This window comes from Octopus sinensis, linkage group LG1, assembly GCF_006345805.1.
Source record: "Octopus sinensis linkage group LG1, ASM634580v1, whole genome shotgun sequence".
NCBI lineage: Eukaryota > Metazoa > Mollusca > Cephalopoda > Octopoda > Octopodidae > Octopus > Octopus sinensis.
Genome location: NC_042997.1, coordinates 84,477,720 through 84,484,512, shown reverse-complemented (window position 1 = coordinate 84,484,512; position 6,793 = coordinate 84,477,720). Strand labels below are relative to the sequence as shown.

At 36.3% G+C, this 6,793-nt stretch overlaps 1 non-coding gene across 1 annotated transcript; it reads right to left on the bottom strand.

Annotated features, from left to right (window-relative positions):
* Nucleotides 1-1,295: 1,295 nt before the first annotated feature.
* On the bottom strand, nucleotides 1,296-1,402 carry LOC115220687. The gene has a single exon (XR_003882589.1). It is a non-coding gene; the product is annotated as a U6 spliceosomal RNA (small nuclear RNA).
* Nucleotides 1,403-6,793: the final 5,391 nt, after the last annotated feature.

The window sequence follows — 6,793 nt, the reverse complement described above, 5'->3', positions numbered from 1 at the left end:
TATTGCATTGCAGCCATACTGGGGCATTGCTTTCAATGGTTTAGTCGAGTTTATCGACCCAAGTACTCATTGTAAAGTTTGGTTCCTATCTAATCAATGTGTATTTGCCAAATCACTGTCTTTATGAGCAGCATAAATATAAACACATACATACATACATACGTATATACATACATATAGCGCGCTTCCATGCAGTTTGTGCCGACTAAATTTCATTCAAAGCATTAACCAGTTTGAGGTTGTATAAGAGACACTTGCGCATATGGTAACACATTGGGATCGAACCCAGAAAGATATGATTACGAAGATACGATTAGGAAGCGAACTTTTTATCATAAAGTTATGCCGGTGGCTAAATTACAGATCTTATTTATTTACTAGATTCCTCGGGTCATTGGCGCAATGACTATACGATGCTCAATGGGATCGTGGGTTTAAGTTCAACCAGATAAACATTTTTCGGATAAGAAAATAAGGATAGAACACAACGTCTTAAGAATAGCTTACACTTTACCAATGTAGCAATACAATATCATAGATATACTATATCTTCCATTATGCTTAATAATTAAGGTGGTTTACTTCTCGACTTAAGGTGAAAAAAAATAGATAATAACTTTCAAGGACAAAGAAGTGATAAGTGTATAATAAATAATATAGCTTTCAAAGATGTTCTTTTGTAAGACTGCACCTTCAATACTACACATATAAGATTTTACACTGTCTCAAAAATCGAAGGTTGCAGGAAAAATACAATTCCGAAAAAGATATTATGCGTTTCATAGTTTTTATAGAGTTAAAGTTTTTAAAATACTCGCGCATTTTCCACTAGCACTGCTACTTTCTAATACTGGTTTCAAATTTTGGCTTAAGGCCAGCAATTCGAGGAAGAGGTGAGTCGACTACATCGACCCCAGTGCTGTTGAAAGGATGAAAGGCAACGTCGACCTCGATGACTGGTTTCTAATATTGATTTCAAATTTTGACACAAGGTCAGCAAGTTGGGGTGAGGGAATACGTCGATTTCATCGACCACACTGTTCAACTGGTACTTATTTTATCGACCCCGATATGCAAAATCGACTTCGGCGACTAGTTTCTAATTTTGGTACAAGGATACACAATTTGGTATAAGGCGATAGTCAATTACATAACAACTTCAATAAAAAAAAAATTGACCTTATTTGAAAGGTAAAGTCGACTTCAGTGGAACTTGAACTCATGGCGTAAAATTAATTGAATGAAGGAATGCATCTTATTCCATATTTTATCGATTCTGCTAATCCACCACCGTATATAATGTGGAACGCTTCACGAATGTTGAAGTCAATGATGAGCAAAAACCAATCTAATCTTCTCTGAATGGTTGCAATTTTATTATATTTACCGCCGAAATAGACAATAATGTGACTCATGACGCTGCATTATAGAAATAGTCTTAGTAAAGCTGTTTTATTAGATTGGTGATGTTGGGCCGGTTGGTCGGTGGATCGGTGGGTCAGTGAGTCGATCGGTCGGCTGGCGGTTTGTTGGCTGGTTGGATGGTTGGATGGATGGTTAGTTGGTTGGTTGACAGAATGGATGGATGGATGATTGGATGTATTAAAGGATTCGTCAAAAAGAATTTAAAGAAAAAAACTGAGTGAAAATGAAAAAAAATGAATGAAAACAATAAATAAAAGTAAAAGTAATCAAATGCAAAAATAAAATAAATAAATGCATGTTGGTTTTGGTTGTCATGCTTGTCTGTCTCGAGGCTACTGAGGGAGCAGGTCACAGGTCAAAAGTTAGTCTTATGGGAAGGACAAAGAAACAAAAAAAAAAGATCGATCACTTGTGTCTACCAACCATGCAATCTCAACATTTATTGACACCAACACAGAAAAAGAAAAATGGCTTTTGTGTGCATCGCATTTGTTCGAAAGAAGTGTTCCTCCTCTCTTTTCTTTCTTCTCACTATTTTTCAACAACAAAATATCTATCTGCCAACACTACCAAACTATGACATTTATTTATTTACTGACTTATGTATTTATTCATTTTATTTTATCCATTCTTTGTATTTGTTTTATATTATTTATATTTATGTATTTGTGTGAATGTACACGCGTTTATATGTGTATGTTTCTGCACACGTATCAGTGAGAGGCGGGGTATTAATATTGTTCCTTGTGAAAAACTTGTTGTTGATTAGCCTCAGGTCAGCTCTGATCGAACGGACCTATGATCAAAGGCGTTCCAGCTGTGACCATTCCGTCTTTTATTCAGGCATAATGTATGTAGGACAACATTATCAAAGGCATCCCGTTTTTTTTGTATAGTGTTTCATGGCAAGCGGATTTCTTTTTTCTTAGGGAGATTTTGCTGTTATTTCTTGGTAGCAGGTCGAGCAAATCATGTAAATGCTCCTTTTGTACGATCAGCCTTAACGTCACATTTCTCGGTGTTCATGTTTTGTGTTATGGTAATAGTAAGTAAATAGTGAGATTCATGTAGCAGAGATTCTAGATAACAGAACTAAACGGGGAACAATATTTTGTTACGCATGTTTCCCTTCTGATTTCAATTCCCACTACTCAGCAATTTCAGGTTAACTACAATTCAAATTAATCCATGTAAACTTTGAGTTCAGATTACAGAGAAGTAAGAAAATCAATTTCAAACTCTCCCTAAATGATAGCTTGAAATTATCCCATGTTGTTCCTTAAGATTTCAGATTAAATCCAAACATGTTTATCAAGATAATGCTACTTTGATTTCCAGCAAAAGCACAAAACCAGAAATTTTGGTGGCAGGAATCATCACATCAAACTACAGTAGTTCTCTCAGCTCACCGCATTAATGTGAATAATGTGAATACTAATTATTATTACTGATTAAGACACTAGACCGGTAATTTTGAGAGGCGGGGATCAGTCGACATCATCAAACACATCGCTTGACTGCTACTTTATTCATCCACCTTGAAAGGATAAAAGACAATGTTGACTTAGGTAGGATTTGAAACCAGATTATCAAGAATAGGAAGAAATATATAATGTTATTTTCTCCCCGTCTAATAATTCTGCCAGAACTCATCCAGAATACATAACAACAACAGTTTCTTTATTAACATAAATACTCATACATAGATATACACACACACGTATACATATACACACAAACCGCACCTACATACATACATACATACATACATACATACATACATACATACATACATACATGCATACATACATGCATACATACATACATACATACATACATACATACATACATACATACATACATACATACATACATCACACCAGATCTTCTTCTAACTATTATTCTCTCCTCCTATCATGTCTTTTTTCTTATTTCACAATTTACGTACATCTCAATGATGCAGTTGAACTGTTTTGAAGTTAAAGTGACCAAGGAAACGTTTATTATCTGGTGATGTTTTATGTAAAGCTGTCCGGAAACTTGTTCGGATATTTTTATTAATATTTTCCCTTTCATACAATCCACATAACTGGACCCAATTTCCTTGCTAAACTGTATCGAATTTGTCCCTAAATAGCCATATACATCCGTTATGTCTTTCAGAAGTCCTACTTTTTTCTTCTTTTTTTTTGTATGATGAGCTATGAACTTCAATGCGATGTCTTTGCTCACTTCATCTTGGGTGGGGATGGGTGTGATTCCTTTCTTTTACGTTTTAGTTTCTTTCTTGCCCTTCCCATTGTCTCCTGCAGTTTGACTCTCTTGCTTACATTTGTTCTCTTCATTGCTGCAAGACGATGGATGAATCAGCATTCCTATTTTTGGAAGCTCTGTTTGGAATCGCCAGTGTAGCACCTGTGATTTCTACACTGAACAATTAAGTCTAAAGCTCTCCCTTCAGGGTACAATTTTTTTATTTTCCTATGGTATGTTGAATAGTGAAGACTCATATGAACATTAAGGCATACTCCTAAAAGTCGACGCCTTTTTTATATACAAATTATATATAATACCAAACCATTATGCTGTGTGGAATAAGTTCCTTGTGACACGTTGCCGGTACGAAGATTCTCGTGTGGATAACACTTTTAATGTAGACAGTTCATGCTGCGTAATGCGTAATGGTTAACACGGGTATACTTTTTTACAGCGAGTATAAAATTCTATTCCTAGAGGCGACCCTATAACATTTATCCATTTCCTGCATATACATATTTCAAGGATAAAATAATAATAATAATAATAATAATAATAATAATAATATAATAATATAATAATATAATAATATAATAATAATAATAGTAATAATAATAATAATAATAATAATAATAATAATAATATCAGTGGCGAGTATTCCTTAAGACCGTAGAGGTAAAAATTAATATAAGTCTATAATTATATATGAATATAAAATTATAATGAAGAATACTGGGAAAAGTACATACATGTGAATACATTGACATATATATACTTATTTGCGGTAAATCTAACTGACGAGGGCTAAGCTTTTACTACAGGGCCTGAAATCGATTGATATGGGATCATCTGTTTATTACTTGTGATTTTTATTAACAAAAGGTCCGCTAGTCATCTGTTTTTACTCATTTCCTCACTTCCACAAGTGCATATAAGTGATTTAGGTAGTTTAGGGTCGCTTTGATTTCTATTTCTAGCATGCGGGTACTTTCCTCTATTATATATATATATATATATATATATATATATATATATATATATATATATAATATATATATATATAATAGAAAATAAACGAGGATCATTTAGTTATGATTTTCTTGAACATATTCCCCTCTCAGATTATTGCAGCGGTACTTCTAAGCTCTGTAAAAGAACTCGGAAGGTTGGGCCTCCAGCCAGGCCTTTGCAAATTTCCTCTAAGCCAAGAAATTTTCAATACCACCCCTAAAAGGCAATGGATGCACCTTATTCCATCCTAAACTGTGCCAAACGTCTGTCTCACAAAAGATGTGCCTGAACCCAGAATGCAACCACCACCATCTGAAGGGCACAAAACGATCACAGAATAAATATAAACAGGAACAGAGGAAATCTAGGACAACAACAAGAACAAAATACAACCACGTTTCCCCTCCCACAATCAAACAACGTAGACAGAACCATGAAAAAACACCAAACAACGCCAACATGAAATATGTATCCTCTGACCAAGTGGCAAACCAAACAAGTAACTCTTTTTTACTGACATACCTAGAAAATATGAAGGCCGACCTAAGCCAGGAGATCCAGCGAGCTATCACCAACCATCTATGCAAATCACAAGGACCACTCACCCATTACCAACTTCCCTTACCTCGACATTCCTGTTAAATGTACGTGGCATCAACCCATATATAGAGAGTTGGCTTGCCGAAATGGCACATTGCTTCCCTTTCTTTATCCTTACCGAGACTCACCTGAACAACACCCATATGAACGCAGAGGTGAAAATGAAAGATTTCACCATTGTTTGTGCGGATCGCACAGACCGAAATAAGGGAGGGACAGCCATCTTTATCCATGACTCCTTTTTACTTGATGCCAAGGACATATTTTCCAATGGCTACTGTGAATCGGTATCACTATACAACAAAGCCAAGGACATAACCATTGTTGGTCTTTACAGGCCTCCCCAGGCACCTCTAAAGTACTTTAAAGAGTGCCTTAGCAAAGTCAAGTCCTTCCTTCAGAAGTACCACTCCTGAAACATACTAGTGATGGGTGATTTTAACCTCCCTCATGTGAACTGGCCCACAAATACTCTAAAGTTAGGCAAGTGCTCTACATCAGATAGAGCAGCAGCGGAACTGCTCTTTAATCTAATGGATGAATACTTCCTGACTCAGCTTGTGCTCGAACCAACGAGACAGAATAAAACGATCTTGGATCTGGTATTGACCAATCACTCTAGCTACGTTCACAGTATTTCAGTCGAAAAAACTCTCCTCTCAGACCACGACATGGTACTCTGCAATCTTAATTCCCGACATATAAAAACCAAACTAGCCAATCCCACTCCATGGCACCCATTTGACAACATAAACTTCCACAAAGCGAACTGGGGAACAATCAGAAAGGATCTGTCTTCCATCGACTGGTCTTTTACTCACAATTCCTCTCATATTGAGACCGCGTGGCAGTACTTTGAAAACATTGTCACCTATACATGCTCTAAACACGCTCCCAAGAAATCTACTAACACAAACAGAAACCGGCTCCCTAAAAAGAAAAAAACACTCATCAGGCGCATCAAAAGACTCAACAAAAAATCAACCAATTAAAATATTCACACACACAACATCCACATTCAACAACAATGAAAAGACTAGAGCTGGAAAAACTTCATCTGCAAACCAACATGAAAACCTCCATTGAAAATCAAAGAGCTGTGGAGGAACAATGGGTAATCAAAAACATCAAACAGAACCCAAAAGTGTTCTATTCTTATGCAAATAAGCATAGAACCACTGTCTCACCCATTGGGCCATTGATTGATGATAACGGCATTCCCCAACACGATGCTAAAGAAATGGCAGAAATACTGCAGAAACAATACTGCTCTGTCTTTAGTGTTCCCACTGATATTGACGCAAGGGAAACGAACGAAGTTGACTCCCAACACAAAATCTCAGACATAACCCTCACTGCCACTGACATTGTAGCAGCAATAAATGAGGTCAAACATTACTCTGCTGTAGGCCCTGATAGATTTCCCGCTAGTCTCCTGAAGGAATGTAGATACCAACTTGCAGTCCCTCTGACCAACCTCTGGAGAAATTCGTTAGACGCA